This window comes from Bos javanicus, chromosome 6 (genome assembly GCF_032452875.1).
Source record: "Bos javanicus breed banteng chromosome 6, ARS-OSU_banteng_1.0, whole genome shotgun sequence".
Lineage (NCBI taxonomy): Eukaryota > Metazoa > Chordata > Mammalia > Artiodactyla > Bovidae > Bos > Bos javanicus.
The window spans coordinates 85,754,526-85,773,566 of NC_083873.1; the positions used below are offsets into that span (position 1 = coordinate 85,754,526).

Below are 19,041 nucleotides of genomic sequence, written 5' to 3' on the forward strand. Positions count from 1 at the left end.
AAGGGTTGGACACAGCTAAAGCAAATTAGTATGCAAATCTCAGTACCTCTCAGAATGCTCAACTCCAAATAGAACAGATTGCAGGGTAAGGTTTCAACATATGAATTTAGAGCAACACAAACACTCAGTCAAAACATAAGGTAACCTGCTTAAAGGCAAGAATAGGAGATTATCTCTTTGTATATTTCCAATACCCAGAAGGTTTGTGTTATCTAGTAGGTCATCATATGTTGTTCTGTATTTGTCAGCTGCAGTACTTTTCATTTCAACAATCCACATAGGAATATACACACAAAAAATTTTTTTAGTTTATTTTTTAGCTAAACTGTTTTAAAAAAATTTGTAACAAATTGTAGGCCATGCTTTAGTGTAGGAGAAATATAGAAAAAGGAGGAGAATGAAGGAGGAGGAAGAGGGGAAAGAATAAGAACAAAAGGAGAAGTAAGAGGAGAGGGAATTCCAGCATAAATATCACCATAAATACCCATTCACAGGTCATGTTTTTATGCCCCTAATTTAATGTCACACCTGTGATATAGTAGCATCTCTTACTCAGTTTTTTTCTTGTAAATAAAAGACCTTGGCATTTTCAAACAATATGGTGGTTGGTTATAGAGAATATATGTCTGTCTCTCTCACTTATAAAGTATCAGGGCATATTCTGGTTCCTCAGTCTTCTAAAATGACCTACCGTTCCTGGAGGTTGAAGCCATAAGTCACACATGAGGGCTACTCCCGTGTTTAGAGTCCAATATTCTGAGTTCCTACTGTCATACACAATGTCCACACTTCCTACCACATCAAAGCAGAAAATGCTGAGTGGAATAAAGCCTCCATTTTGGTGTCACAAACTAAAATATGGGTGAGTCAAATTTAATTGTAAACTTTAAATGTGTTTTGCAATCTATCAATTTTTATAAACTGAAGTTTGTGTTTGTTGCTGTTGTTGTTTGGTAGGGCCTTTAGAATATTAGTTCACTTTTTGTTCTCTAGGCCATGAGTGTCATAATTCAACTAGAATAGTGCCTAAGAACATAACTTAAAAGAATCAAAAAGACATAAATGGAGAAGTTGGGGAGTAAGCAGTAAGGAAAGGAGAGAGAACGAAAAAAGGAAGATAAAAAGAAAATCACTTGACAATTCCAAAATGAATAAAGGAGGACTTATTTTAAAGATCAGACTTATCAGTGATTCCTAACCTATATATCTTTTTTTCTATTGAGAGTATACTAGAGACTGGATTTGTTTTTTGCATTTGAGAAGAGACCTCATATATACCTGAAGAATGGACAACAATGAAATAGAGAAAGAATTGCTTAAATTGAATTGGATTTTAATGCTTTATTTACCTTAAAAAAGGATTTGTATCATTTTATATGCTGTTATTGCTGCTGCTGAATCACTTCAGTCATGTCTGACTCTGTGCAAGACTGCCCTCTGCCAGGCTCCTCTAACTATGGGATTCTCTAGGCATGACTACTAGAGTGGGTTGCCATGTCCTCCTCCAGGGGATCTTCCTGGCTGAGGGAGCAAAGCCAGGTCTCCTGCATTGGGAGGCCCACCTTATATGTTACCTAGGATATAACATTAATGTCTAGTGGGAATGGTCAAATATAGCATAGAAAACTCACGTAATAAATATTTCCTGTGATATAGAGCTAAACCTTAATTCCTGTTATAAACCTCAATTCCTGATATAAAGCTAAACCTTAAAGGGTCCGGTCAAGAGACAAATATACATTAGTCTATTATGTGGTTTCTCAAACTTTAAGATACACAATCACCTGGAGATATTGTTAAAATGGTATTTCCAAAACATCTCCAAGATTCTGTTTCAATACTTCTGTAAAGAAAACTAATAAATTTGCATTTCCGACAAACTCTCAGGTAATGCTGATTCTGATCATCCCACATACCACATTTTGAATGTATGGTGGCTCACGTGGTAAACAATTTGCCTGCAATGCTGGAGACCCAGGTTCAATCCCCAAGTCATGTAGATCCCCTGGAGAAGGGAATGGCAACCCACTTCAGTATTCTTGCCTGGAGAATTCCATAAACAGAGGAACCTGGAAGGCTACAGTCCATGGGGTCCCAAAGAGTTGGACATGGCTGAGCAACTAAAAAAAAAATAAGGATATTAATTAATATGCTAATTTTCCACTAAGGATAAATGAGCTCCTAAGACTCAAAGGAAGTAAATTCATTCAAGATATATGCATCTACTTACTATGAGAGATAGAAAGTACTGAGCTTCATGGTCATTTGACTTTATATGGCAGAACCAATACAATATTGTAAAGTTTAAAAAAATAAAATTAAAAAAATTAAATTAAATTAATAATTATTTTATCAAATAATACCCCATAGGATTACCAATTTTTAAAAGTAGTTGACTTGAAGACTTAAAATATTCTAAGTCAGTAGAAAAAAAGTACAATTTAGTAATTTGTAGGAAACACACTTGAAATAACTCCATTTCATTATGTCAGTTATCACCATTTATTAGAGAGCACATCAAGTTTTAATTAGATGATTTTATTTTTGGTATATACTTATTTCAACTTGGGCACATATCTGTTGAAATAGGATAGATGGTGTTCTACAGAAACATTTTTGCCATTCTATTTATTTCTACACTTGACTTATGCTAACACACTTTGCCTTTGTCTTATTCACACTTGTCTAGACTAACGGGGATTAACATTTAATGGGTCCACTGGTTTCCTGGCCATTCGCTTCACAAATTTCTTTTGTAAATCACCCTGTTAAGTTTATTTTTAGTGTCTATGGGGACAGATTTTAGGAAGTATTTTCAGTTCTATAATAAGATCTCATAACTGATGTAATTATAAAAACAAATGAAGGATTTCAAGGTATTTAAACACAGCAGTTTTCTAGCAAAGAACATCTCCTGAAGCATCAGAATTTCGTCTTTCATGACTGGTGAGTCTCATTTTGGGGAAAAAGTTAACATATTCATGTGTAATATAGTATAATGTCATTTGCAATTTTTTGATTGCTAAAATGAATTGGAAACCATTTATAAACTGTATGCTATTTATTGATAATTTTGCAAATAAAAACAATTTCAGTAAATGATATTTGGGATCATAATTAAGGCAGTGTTTAAGAGAGGTTTAGGAGGTAGATTGTTGCTTGTCATTCTACCTCCTAAACCTCTCTTATAACTATATATATATATATATAACAGCAATCTAAATGGTCAGCCTGACACCTTTTTTTGTCCTTCTTGCAGACTGAACTATTCACTTTCATCCTCTCTCATTTTTGTTTCTCTGCAGACCACCCACACTTTACTTACCCACTTGCTCTATATTATGTAACACAACTTATGTTTTTACTTTCTTAAATATCTCCATTCTCTTGGTCTGTTTAAGATGTTCATTTTCTGTGTGTTTATAGCTTTTAAGTGAAGTCACTCAGTCATGTCTAACTCTCTGTGACCCCCATGGACTGTAGCCTACCAGGCTCCTCCATCCATGGGATTTTCTAGGCAAAAGTACTGGAGTGGGTTGCCATTTCCTTCTCCAGAGGATCTTCCTGACCCAGGGATCGAACCCAGGTCTTCCGCATTGTAGGCAGACGGTCTATCATCTGAGCCACCAAGGAAGCCCTCATAGCACTTTAGTATTTCCAAATCAAAATGCTTACCTTTATTTATCAAGATCCCTATTGGTTTCTAAGCTCCATGATGTCAAGAAATGTGTTTATGTGTTTCAATTGTCCTTGCATTTCTAGTCTGTTTCACTAGGCTTTGGAACATAATTTGATGTGTAAATGAAATGTTTGGTGTGTAAATGAAAGAGTGAATGTGCTACTGATTTTTCACATATGCTTTCACAGGACTCCACCAAATATGAAGATCTTTATCTTTGTCTTCATTATGGCTCTCATCCTAGCCATGATTGTAAGTATACTGGGAATTTTGAAGAATATGTTTTCAAAATTAGCCAGTGTCTTGTTTCATGTGTTTTGGTCTATATGTGCCAGTTCAGGAGACATCAGAGACGTGGGTTCAATCCCTGAGTCAGGAAGATCCCCTGGAAGAGGGCATGGCAACACACTTCCGTATTCTTGCCTAGAGAATGCCATGGATGGAGGAGCCTGGCAGGCTACAGTCCATAGGGTCACAAAGAGTCAGAAATGACTGAAGTGATTTAGTATGCATGCATGTGCATTTACCTGAACAATGCTTTAGAAATTTTAATGAATATTTTAAATGAATATTTTCCTTGAATTGTACTACATAAATTCATGAAGAACTTAGAATATATCTTTAATATACACACATATAGTGTCACATCCATACACAAACACTAAACACACAGAGACATAATAATAATAATCTTAGTGTGAAAATTAACTTTTTTAAATAACCTCATAAAAATGTGAGTCTGAGGTGCTAATAAAGACATTTAAATACTAAAAACTCTAAATCTATGAAATGTCAGGGCTTCCCTGTAGTGTCATTAACTGCTTTGGGTCACTAGGCAAAACTCACCTCTCTGAATTGCTCTCATCTTCCTCTAAATTTGTTTCTCCTTCTGTGAAAGCAGTGGTAACTTTCACTTTGATATTCTTTATGTCTAGTTACTGAGATACTCTTCAAGAAATAAGATGACTTCTATTAATCCAACAAGTTGTCATGGATCTTTCAAAAACAAATTGATTATTTATATCACAGTAACAGATTATTTTTTTTATAAAATAATAGAAGTAGACAATTTTTTTAAAGTAAGAAGGAAATAGAAAATAAACTTTATATCAGACCCTATCATCATAACTAATATATGAATGTAAATAACTTTTGAGCTACTTGAACATATCCACATAAAAAACATTTGACTTGAGGAAATCTAAACCTTAATTTTCAATTTTATTCTCCAATTCACAGTGATACATTTGTCTCACTTTCAACAAAAAAGAAATTGTTCCAGAGTGAATCTCTATTTGAATGTAGCAAATTAATAATAGTAAAAGTTTTCTCTTCATATTTCTTCTCATATTAAAGATGTTGTTCAACTAAAAAAAAAAAATTTTTAGTGTATCAGTTATCCAAAACTTTACCTCTTGTTTAATCAGAATTGTGGCAGCTAAATATATGTTTACACTCAATTTATAACAGAGAAATTAAAATGTTAACTATTTTCTTCTTTTCTTTTTTCCCAGAGAGCTGATTCATCTGAAGAGGTAAGACACTTTCCTTCACTGGAATATTTGAAAATGAAACATGTATTACAATGTTAATCTGTTCTTTACCTTAACAGAAACGTCACAGGAAACGGAAAAAACATCATGTATGTATTCCTCTGATAATGTGGTATAGTATAAGAATATTTTTTACTCTGAATATTTATTCTATAAGAGAATACATATTTATCTTTGAAATATATCTACACAATGATTAGCTTATGTGTCCATTGAATTATCTTTTTATGATACACTAGGTAAAGACCCCAAAGACTTGTGTGCTGTTACTGTTTACATAGAAACCTATAATGCCACCCTGATAAAGCCAGTTATTTTCTAAGAAAAGTTATTTCTGTTTGGTAAATAATTGCCTTCCTCTGAAGAATACTGAAATTCTAATTATACTAAGTACAATATACACCTAAAGGACCATAGAGGCTGCTAAAGAACATATATTATGTGGTCAGTTTCCATTTTCTGATTTCTTTTGGGAGGTAATGTATGTTAATTGACCAAGTTAAAGAAGAGAGACAATTTCATTTATTTAACATTTTTCTTAATGATATGTATCACTGGTGTCTCATATTATTTTGACATGTCTAATCAGGTTGATAGGTCTCCAGAATTCTTACTAATACAGTAAGTACTGCTACTGCTACTGCTAAGTTGCTTCAGTCATGTCCAACTCTGTGCGACCCCATAGACAGCAGCGCACCAGGCTCCCCTGCCCCTGGGATTCTCCAGGCAAGGATACTGGAGTGGGTTGCCATTTCAGATAAATTCAAATAGCTTCAAAAAAAAAAAAAAGATGCAGAAGGAGAGATGGAGTACATCAACAAAAGTGAATAATAGGAATGTAGGAGTTTCAAGAGACAGTATCTCATTTATAAGTAAAGAATGAGATGTAGCAAGGCCACCTAAACTGGAGTTAGTAAATTCTTCCTCCCTGGATTTAAGAATGGACAAAGAAGGAATTTGAAGGTTGTAATGTAAGTAATATTGAACCATTTGTGAGTGGTTGGCTATACTCAATGGCTCCATGTATAAGACAAAAAAATTGTTGATAAATAGTAAAAATATAAATGAATTGTTGTTCTTTTAGTACTTTAAAACCATTATTCTTCTTATAAAGAAGTGAAATCTATCTAAAAGTTTGAAAAAAACAATCGTATAAATAATATATAAGGTCTTACCAACATTAATAACCTATTTTTCATGGAAATTATTGTAAATTATTTGCATTGTCATTGTCTCATTCTCTATAATTTCCTCCTTCCTTTTGTTTGTATACAGAGAGGATATTTTCAACAATACCAGCCATATCAACGATATCCACTAAATTATCCTCCTGCGTATCCATTTCCTTAAAATGCTGCTTAGTAACTACAGGACATGATTAGAGAAGTAAGCCAGGTCTAATAACATTTAATTTGCTCCAAAAGTATCAATGATGACAGTTAAAAACAAGGAAAAACATAAGACATCAAACCAAAAGAAGCCCATTTGAGAAATGCAGCCTAGTGTAGGTCCTAAATTGTATGTATTTATCTAAATATTTCAAAAAGTAAACATCTATCTAGGATGGTAAAGAGGTGGGCTATGGTGACCAGAACACCTTGTGGTTGTAGGCTATTCCTGACGGTTTCACAACCTTGAACTTTTCCTAATCTTTTCTAAACTTTAATTTTCCCATGGACAAAATAGGTATTACAATAATTCTTTTTTCTGGGGGGTGGGGCAGTATAGCTTTTTTACACTGCTGTGTCAGTTTCTGCTTTACAGCAAAGTGAATAATCCACATATACTCTTTTTTGGACTTCTCTCCCAGTTAGAACATCACAGAGCACAGAGTAGACTTCCCTGTGTTATACAGTAGATTCTTATTGGTTATTTATTTTACACATAGTATACTAATTGTGCTTGATCATTCGATCATGTCCAACTCTTTGTGACTCATTGGACGGTAGCCGGAAGTTTCTCTGTCCGTGGGATTTTTCAGTCAAGAATACTGGAGTAGTTGCCATTTCCTTCTCCAGGGGATCTTCTTGACCCAGGGATTGGACCCATGTCTCCTGTGTCTCCTGCGTTGCAGGCAGATTCTTTACTTACTTAGCCATCGGGGAAGCTCTACACATAGTAGTATACCCATCAACTCCAATCTTCCAATTCATCCTTCCCCCACTTTCTCCTTTGTTATCCATGCATATGTGCTTTATGTCTGTGTCTCTATTTATGCTTTGCAAATAAAATAATCTGTATCGTTTTTCCAGATTCCACATATATGCATTCATAAATGATATTTGTTTTTCTCTTTTTGACTTACTTTACTCTGTACAACAGTCTATATGTCCATCCGTATCTCTGAAAATGACATAACTTATTCCTTTTTATGGCTGAGCTTCATTTCATTGGCTGCTATGCCACTGACTTTCACTCAAATTGAATTCCTTCTTGCCGTTAATGACAGGACAAAAACATTTACTTGACTTCCTAGGTATAGATGATAGCTAAAGACATTTGAAAAAGGAAGGATGCATTAAAAATATCATTTGGGAAAGATATCTTTGGATGAGGTCTATAAGCCATGTTTAAGCAGAAGGGTGAGGGGTTGAATTAGGTTGGTGATAGAAAACAAACAGAAAAAGACTTTTCTTTCTAGGGTAAAGTGAGAAATGTAAAGGTTGGCAGAAACTTTTAGGGGAAATTGGGTAGCCGGAAGGAAGTGATCAGCCAGGTCTGACGGAAAAAGTGTCCACTCTGGTCAGCTGATACTCGTGATAATTTGATAAGAGGACACATTCTACCGTTTAGTGCCTTTCCACAGTTGGGGGCAAGCAGACATCAGGGCACCTTGGAAGGTAGGAAGGGAGGGGATAACAAATGGGCAATTCTGAACACTTGGTCAGGTACAAATGAGTATACATTAATATAACTCAAAAATAAAAAAGCATAATGGTATTATTAATGACTTTATCTGTAGTTCAAATTTAATATAGTGTTTTCTCTTTATCCACAGATTTTTCACCATGATTTTTCCTACTCTTTCTGTTGCGTTGAAAACCATCTTTCAAATGAATAAAACAAAGAAAAATAGTCAAGTAGTTGCACAATACACACTTGGAATCAAATATCAATATTTTAAAACATAATAATGATATTCTCTGAACTATGTAATTGGTTTCTACTTTTTTTTCTCTGTCACCTACCATGCATGCTTAATAAATTGATCTATCAAGCATATACTAGGTATCCTGTTGTATTTTGTCCAAGCACTGTGATAGAAAAGTACAAAAATCACTTAATTGAGTAAGAGTTTGGGGATAAGTATATATCCATGAAGGCATCACCTCCATCAACTCCATAAACATACCCATCATCAGGAAATATTTCCACCCACATCCTTTATTATTATTTGATTATTATTATTTTATGTCGTTGTGGGTATAAGAACACACAATAGATCCCTCTTAGCAAATCTTAAAGATAAAATACAGCATTGTCTTCTAGGTATTACATTATTCAGTAGGTATTCAGGACTTACTTATCTTGCATGACTGAAACTTTATATCTTCTGACCATTACGTTGTTATACTCCCCTCCTCCAGAGTCCAGGGCACCATAGCTTTATTCTATATTTCTGTGAGTTTGACGAGTTTAGATTCTACACATGAGGGATACCATAATATGTTTGCCTTTCTGTGTCTGGCTTATTTCTCTTTGCATAAAAATTTCAGGTCCATCCACGTTGTTCCAAATGACAGATTTCTTTCTTTTTAAAGCTGAGTAATGTATTCCACTGTGTCTATACACCTCATATTTTCTATCCATTCTTCTGTGAAATCAGATTTTAATTGTTTCCACATCTTGGCTAATATAAACATGCCAGAGAATATTAGGGTGCAGGTGTCACTTTGAGATCCTTATTCCTGTCCTCCAGATAAAAACCCAGATATAGGATGAGGGAATTAGACAGTAGCTCTAATTTTAATTTTTTGAGATACCCCTGTATTTTCCCCAGGGGTTACACAAATTACATTTCCAGAGTGCACCAGAGCTTCCTTTTCTCCACAGCCTCAAGAGCACTTGCCTTCTTCTGTTTTGTTTTTTTTTTTTTAAGCAATAAGCACCATGATAGGGAATCTTACAATGGGAAACTTTGGCCCCCCTGCCCTTAGTGCTGTTCTTATCTTGTATTTTAATTGGGTGCACATTGAAATCCCCAACATACATTGTATTAATATTAGGTTTGTTTTAAAAATATTTTACTTTTGGAGAGTTTTAAAACATGAGTGGTTGAGACGTTTCATTTTTACCTCTCTATTTACCATCTTCAATGTGCTTCCCTTGAATAGACACAGATTTCTGCCTAATACCAGTTTACTTCTGCCCAAAGGACTTTGTTGAATTTCCAGTGAGGCAGGTCAGTTAGTCATTAAGTCATTCAGTTTTGTGAATCTGAAAAAAGTTATTTTATCTTCATTTTAGAGGTACTAATATATATTCATTGGTTATAGAATTTTTTGACAGATACTTTCTTTTGAGTAAAAGAAAGTGTTGCCAATCCCTTCTAGTTAGTATATTTGGCAAAATCAAGTCAGTTGTCATTCATATCTTTGCTGCTCTGTACATAATGTCTTTTCCATGGTTTCTTTTTAATGTTTTCTTTAAGGCTGATTGCAAACAATTTGGTTATAATGAACTATTTTTTTTCATGCTCTTATCATCATTTGTTGAGCTTATTGATCTATGGTTTATAGTTTTCCTAATATTTAGGCAATTTTCACTCGTTCACCACAATTAAAACTGTTTATTTGCTGTCCCCTCCTCCTTGATGCACTGCTTTTTTGCACTGTCCTTTTTTTCATCTTTGTTGTCCCTGTTTCCATAAGTCTGTCTATTCCCTCATCTTTTTTCCTAATCATGCATTCAGTAATTGCATTCAGTGTACTTTTCATTTTGGACCTTGTATTTTTCAAGCATACTCATGCCTCTTCTACTTATCATATGGAATACAATTAGGGTAAATATTTTAACAAATTTGTTTTCTAATTCAATCCTTTGCCTCACTTCTGAGTCTATTTATATGTCTTGATTTTTCTCTTCATTGTGAGTTATACTTTTTTCTTTTGTTCATGCCTGCTATTTTTGGTGTTTCCATTTTTAGTTTTATTTTTTATTATACATATTGTATTTTCCCTAATTTTACTATAAATATTAACTCATTGCAGACAACTTGAAGTACTTAAAATTGTAAAGTAAAATGACCCATCACATATATGTCCCAACACCCAAAAATAAACATTTTCATTATTTTGATGCATTTCCCTTCAGGGTCTACCTTTTTTTTTTTTTTTCCTACTGATGTTTAACTATATCACTGTTTAGTTTCAGTTGCACAGAATAGTGATATATATTTCTATACATTACAAAATCACTGCCTTGATGTGTCTAATTAATAGCTGTTGCCATAAAAAAAAATACAACATAATAGCATATTCTTATTGGATTGATCCCTTTATCATTGTTCAGTGGCCTCCTTTGTCTCTTGTTAAGAGTATTTCTTATAAAGTCTATTTTGTCTGATATAAATATTATGACCCCAGGTTTCTGATCATTTCATTTACATGGGATACCTTTTACATCACCTCGCTTTTGGTCTGAATGTGTATTTAAGTCTGAAGTGGAACTCATGCAGGTAGCTCTATGTGTATCTTGTTTTTGTATTGATTCACCAACTCCATGTCTTTTGATGGGAGCATTTATTCTATTTGTATTTGGAGTATTAATAGTTATGTACTTATTTCCATTTGATAAACATTTTGAGTTATAATTGTAGCATTTTTAAATTCCTTTTGTCTTCTTTTGCTTTCTTCCCTTATGATGTAATGTCTATTTTCAGTGTTATTATTGTATTCTTTTTCCTTTTATGGTATGTATATTATAGATTTTTGGCTTGTTGTTATCATGATGCTTATATATAGCAACTTGCATATATATATATGTATATATATATACATGATTTTTAAGTTGATGATCTCTTATGTTCAAATGCATTTTAATCACATTGTGTTTTCAACCTTGTTCCACATTCTTGTCTTTGACACTGTATTTTACTTTTTTTTTCTTGTTTTGTTTTCTGTATCCCTTAACTTATTGTGGATTTTAATAATTTGACTCCATTTGTCATTTAAACTTCCTACTAGATCCCCTTTATGGGTCATAGCCTTATTGTGCAAAAGGGCTAGTTTAACTCAATGAAGTTATGAGCCATGAGCAGGACAACCCAAGACAGATGGGTCATAGTGGAGAGTTCTGACAAAAGGTGGCCTACTGGAAGAGGGAATGGCAAACAATTCCAGTATTCTTTGCCACGAGAACCCCATGAACAGTATGAAAAGGCAAAAAGGTATGAAGCTGAAAGATGAGCCCCCCAGAATGTAAGGTGTCCAATATGCTACTTGAGAAAAGCAGAGGGCAATTACTAATAGCTCCAGAAAGAATGAAGCAGCTGGGCCAAAGCAGAAAGGACACTCAACTGTGAAGTGTTTGGTAGTGAAAGTAAAGTTTTATTTTTTAAGAACAATATTGCATAGGAATCTGGAATTTTAGGTCAATGAATCAAGGTAAATTAGAGATGGTTAAGCAGAAGATGGCAAGAGTGGACATCGACATCTTAGGAATGAGTGAACTAAAATAGACAATGGGCGAATTTAATTCAGATAACCATATATCTACTACTGTGGGCAAGAATCCCTTAGAAGAAACAGAGTAGCTCAAATAGTCAACAGATAGTCCAAAATGCAGTACTTGTGTGCAGTCTCAAAGATGGCAGAATGCAAGGCAAACCGTTCAACATCACAGTAATCCAACCCCATGCCACAGTAATCCAACCACAGATTCCAAAGAAGCTGAAGCTGACTGGTTCTATGAAGACCTACAACACCTTCTAGAACAAACACCAAAATGATGTTTTTTTCATCATCGCGGTTTAAAATGCAAAAGTAGGAAGTCAACAGATATCCGAACTTACAGGCAAATTTGGCCTTGAAGTACAAAAAGAGGGGCAGAGCAAAGGTTAACAGAGTTTTGCCAAAAGAGCATCTGGTCATAACAAACATCCTTTTCCAACAACCCAAGAGACAACTCCAAACATGGACATCACCAGATGGTCAATAACTGAAATCATATTGATCATGTTCTTTGCAGTCAAAGATGGAGAAGCTTTCTACAGTTAGCAAAAGCAAAGCTTGGAGTTGACTGTGGCTCAGATCATGAGCTCTGTATTGCAAAATTCAGTCTTAAATTGAAGAAAGTAGGGAAAATCACCAAGCCATTTAGGTATGACCTAAATCAAATGCCCTATAATTATACAGTACAGATGATGAATAGATTCAAGGGATTAGATCTAGTATACAGAGTGTGTGAAAAACTACAGATAGAAGTTAATAACATCATACAGGAGGCAATGACCAAAAGTATCCCAAAGAAAAAGAAATTCAAGAAGGAAAAGGAGTTGTCTGAGACTTTACAGCTAGCTGAGAAAAGAAGAGAAGCAAAAGACAAGGAAAAAGAGAGAAAGATATACCCAACTGAATGCAGAGTTCCAGAGAATAGCAAGGAGAGGAGAGAAGGCCTTTTTAAATGAGCAATGCAAGGAAATAGGGAGAACAATAGAATGGGAAAGACTAGAGATCTCTCAAGAAATTGGAGATACAAGGGAACATTTCACACAAGGAAGGACACGATAAAGGACAGAAAGAGTAAAGACCTAACAGAAGCAGAAGAAACTAAGAAGAGATGGCAAGAATGCACAGAACTATTAAAATGGGTCTTAATCTGGATAACAACAATGGTATGATTGCTCATCTAGAGCCATATATCCTGGAATCTGAAGTCAAGTGGGCCTTAGAAAGGATTACTACGAACAAAGCTAGTGGTGATGATGACATTCCTGCTGAGCTATTTCATATCCTAAAAAATGATTCTGCTAAAGTGCTGCAATCAATATGTCAGCAAATCTGGAAAGCTCAGCAGTGGCCACAGGACTGGAAAAGGGCAGTTTTCATTCCAATTCCAAATCTACTTATCTACTACTGTGGATATAGATGATTTGACTCCCTTTGTCTTTTAAACTTCCAGCTAGATCTCTAACCGGTTGATTTCCTCACTTCACTGTAGTTTTGCCTTTACTGATGACAGTTTTCCTTTTATAACTTCAGATTTCCAGATTTGCCATTTTGTTCTCTGCTTAGAAACATATCTTCATCATGTTTCTTGTCGGATAATTAGAAATTTCAGTAGGAAATTGTCAAGCAGAAACCTATAATCTTTATAAGGCTGCTGCTGCTAAGTCACTTCAGTCGTGTCTGACTCTGTGCAACCCCATAGACGGCAGCCCAACAGGCTCCCCCGTCCCTGGGATTCTCCAGGCAAGAATACTGGAGTGGGTTGCCATTTCCTTCTTCATATAAGGCTATGAAGAAGCAATCTGGAGGGAAAGAATAGCATTGTTCTTTTTTGAGTGATATCTTTTTAAAATTATGTTTGAAGTCACTTGTAGTTTGTTGAAAACTATTTTGCTAGCAGAATTCTTTTTTTTTTTTTTAAACTTTACATAATTGTATTAGTTTTGCCAAATATCAAAATGAATCCGCCACAGGTATACATGTGTTCCCCATCCTGAACCCTCCTCCCTCCTACCTCCCCATACCATCCCTCTGGGTCGTCCCAGTGCACTAGCCCCAAGCATCCAGTATCGTGCATTGAACCTGGACTGGCAACTCGTTTCTTACATGATATTTTACATGTTTCAATGTCATTCTCCCAAATCTTCCCACCCTCTCCCTCTCCCACAGAGTCCATAAGACTGTTCTATACATCAGGGTCTCTTTTGCTGTCTCGTTCACCGGGTTATTGTTACCATCTTTCTAAATTCCATATATATGCGTTAGTATACTGTATTGATGTTTTTCTTTCTGGTTTACTTCACTCTGTATAATAGGTTCCAGTTTCATCCACCTCATTAGAACTGATTCAAATGTTTTCTTTTTAATGGCTGAGTAATACTCCATTGTGTATATGTACCACTGCTTTCTTATCCATTCATATGCTGATGGACATCTAGGTTGCTTCCATGTCCTGGCTATTATAAACAGTGCTACGATGAACATTGGGGTACATGTGTCTCTTTCCCTTCTGGTTTTCTCAGTGTGTATGCCCAGCAGTGGGGTTGCTGGATCATAAGGCAGTTCTATTTCCAGTTTTTTAAGGAATCTCCACACTGTTCTCCATAGTGGCTGTACTAGTTTGCATTCCCACTAACAGTGTAAGAGGGTTCCCTTTTCTCCACACCCTCTCCAGCATTTATTATTTGTAGACTTTTGGATCGCAGCAATTCTGACTGGTGTGAAATTGTACCTCATAGTGGTTTTGATTTGCATTTCTCTGATAATGAGTGATGTTGAGCATCTTTTCATGTGTTTGTTAGCCATCTGTATGTCTTCTTTGGAGAAATGTCTATTTAGTTCTTTGGCCCATTTTTTGATTGGGTCATTTATTTTTCTGGAGTTGAGCTGTAGGAGTTGCTTGTATATTTTTGAGATTAGTTGTTTGTCCGTTGCTTCATTTGCTATTATTTTCTCCCATTCTGAAGGCTGTCTTTTCACCTTGCTAATAGTTTCCTTTGATGTGCAGAAGCTTTTAAGGTTAATTAGGTCCCATTTGTTTATTTTTGCTTTTATTTCCAATATTCTGGGAGGTGGGTCATAGAGGATCCTGCTGTGATGTATGTCAGAGAGTGTTTTGCCTATGTTCTCCTCTAGGAGTTTTATAGTTTCTGGTCTTACGTTTAGATCTTTAATCCATGTTGAGTTTATTTTTGTGTATGGTGTTAGAAAGTGGTCTAGTTTCATTCTTTTACAAGTGGTTGACCAGATTTCCCAGCACCACTTGTTAAAGAGATTGTCTTTAGCAGAATTCTTTAAATGAGTCAAGATTTCAATTAGATCCAGTTATTCTCATTGTAAACATTGTAGAATTTTCTGATGCTTAGTAAACTAGGAAAAATTAGAATAATTAATAATGTCCCATCAACATATGTTAAAAATAGGAACTATTTTTCATTAGATATGTAATGGTAAATCTTTTTTTGTAATATATTGCAAAAGTGAGATAATTTTTAATTGCTTAGTTACTAGTTTAATAGAAATATTAGATACTCTACTCAGGTACAAATATGGTAACAGTGTTAGTTGCTCGGTCATGTCAGACTCTTTACAACCCCCTGGACTGTAGCCTACGAGGCTCCTCTGTCCTTGGAATTCACTAGGCAAGAGTACTGAAGTGGGTTGCCATTCCCTTCTCCAGGGAATCTTCCCAACCCAGGGATCAAATCCGGGTCTCCTGCATTGCAGGCAGATTCTTTACCATTTGAGTCACCAAGAAAGCCCCATTTGGGTGATAGCATACACTAACAGTATAGTCAGATGTGATATATATATATATATATATATATATATATATATATATATATATAAAACATACATATGTAAATGAGTATTTACATATATATGCTATAAACATTAGCTATAAGTAATTAATCTGTAAATACCTTCTCTGAAAAGCAGAATATATGAGCATTTACACAATTATAAATTTTAGATACAATTTGTTACTGCCTTTTTCTGAATGGATGCGGCTGGAAAATCCAATTTCAAACATGAAGAAGAAGAAAAACAAAAGAAGGAGAAGAAAATCTAATGATAATATCACCATAAAATATCCATTCACAAGTGGCCTTCTTATGATACCAGTTTAATGTCACACCTGTGATACAGCAGCCATCTTTTATAGACTTGTTCCCTTTCAAATGAAATACCCTGCCATTTTCAAGCAGTGTGGTGGTTGGTTATAGAGCACATAATATGTATTTATCTTAATAGTAAAATATCAGAACATGATCCGGTCCATCAGTCTTCCAAAATTACCTATAGTTCCTGGAGGATTAAGCACTTCCCTGGTGGCTCAGATGGTAAAGAATCTGCCTGCAATGCAGGAGACCCAGTTTCGATCCCTGGGTCAGGAAGATCCCCTGGAGAAGGGAAAGGGAACCCACTCCAGTATTCTTGCCTGAAAAATCCCATTAACAGAGAAGTCTGAAGGGCTACAGTTCATGGAGTGGCAAAGAGTCAGACACGACTGAGTGACTATCATCACATAAGAGGGCTACTCTTTGTTTAGTCTTCTATTTTTATTTCCTACTGTCATACATAATCCTCAACTTCCTATTGTGTTGAAGCAGAAAATTATGGGTGGAATAATAGCTACATTTTGGCATCCCAATCTGAAATTCAGGTGAGTTAAGTTTAATTGTAGGTTTAAATGCATATATTAGCATCTGCCTCTTTTTTGACTGTAACGGTTTGTGTTTATTGCTGTTGCTGTTCTGTAGGGCCTTTGGAACATTAATTCACATTTTTCTCACTAGATTATGAAGACCATAGTTCTGTTAAAATAGTGCCTATGAATGGAAATTCAATGAATCAGTGAGCAATAAATGAGGCAATGGAGGAGGGAAGGAATTAAGTGAGTAAGGGACGGAGAAGGAAAGAAAAAAAGAATGAAGCAAGAAAATCAGGCAATATTTTCAAAAGGAATAAAGCAAGGATTTTTTTAAAGTAAGACTTCTTACAGTTTGTGAACACTGTACTTTTCTTTTGAGAATATATAAAGATTGCTTTTGTTTTACACTTGTGGAAAAATTATAAATCTCTAATGCTTGAAATCAATAAAAAGAATAAGATATAAATTAATTTGAATTACATTATTATTTGCCTATTGCAGCATTTATATTGTTTTGTAGACTACCCAAGAACATCAGGAACATCCAATGGGGCTGTTCAAAGATAGGGACAGAAGATTCACCTGTAAATATTTCCTTAAAACACCTGAAACAAAATAAAATCTTAAGTCCTATTTATGTGTCAAACCTAAAGACCTAGATTTCTGAATCTACTATGTAGCTTCCTAGACTTTATGGTACACAAAGAACCTCCTGGAAATACTGTTAAAGTGAGACTCCTTCTATTTGTCCAAGATTCTGATTCAGCATGTTTGGAAACAGAGCCTGTGAATTTGTATTTCTGGTAAGCTCTTAGGTGATGCTCATCCTGATGATCCTATATATCACACTTTGAGTTAAAAAGGACTGTGCTCAATTGCTCTGTCATGTCAGACTCTTTGCAATATCATGGACTGTAACCCACCAGGCTCCTCGGTCCATGGAATTTTCCAGGCAAGAATACTGGACTAGGTTGCCATTTCCTAGGGAAAAGATCCACTCCAAGGGATCTTCACAACCCAGGGGTCAAACCCCCATCTCTTTTATCTCCTGTATTAGCATGCAGATTCTTTACCACTGCACCATCTCGGTATAATTTAAACATTACAGAAGTTTTTATGAAATCCAGTTTTGAGTATATTTGATTATCCAACCCATAGCAAAGAGCTATATCTTTAAACAAATCTGCCTAAAGAGTTAGTGATACATATTTTTTTTCTGTTTAGTAAAATCTTGGTAACACATGTCTTCCACTGAGGAACATGAGACCCTAAATATACAAAGTAAGCATTAATAAATTAAATTTCAAAAAATCCATCCAGTTTTTACATGAAAAATAGAGTAGTGAACTCCATGGTCATTTGACTGTAAAAATAAGAGTTACTTTATCAATAATATTCAAAAAATTATCAAATTTTTGCAAACTTTTGAATATTCTAAGTCAAAATATCTTAAAATCAATAATATAAGTATAGTTTATTTATTTAGAGATCACACATTTGAAATAAATAACTCCAATTTTATTATGCCAGTTATCCTCAATATTAGACAATGATAAAATTTTGAAAGATGGTTTCATTTTTTGTATAGGCTTGACCCATCCTAAGTATGCATTTGTTGAAATAAGGTAGATGATTTTCTACAGAAATATTTTAATCAGTTCATTTCATTTCTACACTTGGTTTATTCTAATAAGCAAACTGGAATTGCAAAATATTTTCATTTATTTTATATGCATGGAGAATATTTATTCAAATTGAATTTCCTGGTGCCTTTAACAGGACAGAGAATTTGAACTTAATTTCTGAGGTATGAGGTAATCACTGAAGGTTTTTCATCAAGGGAAGATATATTACAAATATTACTTGACAGAGGTAAACATGGATGAAATATGGAGCCTGTTTTTTGTTTTTTGTTTTGTTTTGTTTTGTTTTTTCTAATTTTATTTTATTTTTAAACTTTACATAATTGTATTAGTTTTGCCAAATATCAAAATGAATCCGCCACAGGTATACATGTGTTCCCCATCCTGAACCCTCCTCCCTCCTACCTCCCCATACCATCCCTCTGGGTCGTCCCAGTGCACTAGCCCCAAGCATCCAGTATCGTGCATTGAACCTGGACTGGCAACTCGTTTCTTACATGATATTTTACATGTTTCAATGTCATTCTCCCAAATCTTCCCACCCTCTCCCTCTCCCACAGAGTCCATAAGACTGTTCTATACATCAGGGTCTCTTTTGCTGTCTCGTACACAGGGTTATTGTTACCATCTTTCTAAATTCCATATATATGCGTTAGTATACTGTATTTATGTTTTTCCTTCTGGCTTACTTCACTCTGTATAATAGGCTCCAGTTTCATCCACCTCATTAGAACTGATTCAAATGTATTCTTTTTAATGGCTGAGTAATACTCCATTGTGTATATGTACCACTGCTTTCTTATCCATTCATATGCTGACGGACATCTAGGTTGCTTCCATGTCT

At 34.8% G+C, this 19,041-nt stretch overlaps 1 long non-coding RNA gene across 2 annotated transcripts in view; it reads left to right on the forward strand.

Moving 5' to 3' along the window:
• The window catches only part of LOC133249645 (uncharacterized), a 36,045-nt gene that overhangs the window by 4,190 nt on the left and 12,814 nt on the right, over nt 1-19,041 (forward strand). The window contains exons 2-6 of one of the 2 annotated variants that reach the window (XR_009737038.1): nt 3,868-3,931; nt 5,194-5,214; nt 5,292-5,321; nt 6,508-6,618; nt 8,231-8,305. This is a non-coding gene — a long non-coding RNA (uncharacterized LOC133249645). Of the gene's footprint in view, nt 1-3,867; nt 3,932-5,193; nt 5,215-5,291; nt 5,322-6,507; nt 6,619-8,230; nt 8,306-19,041 lie in introns of those variants that run through there. The other variant, XR_009737039.1, reaches the window with a different exon arrangement.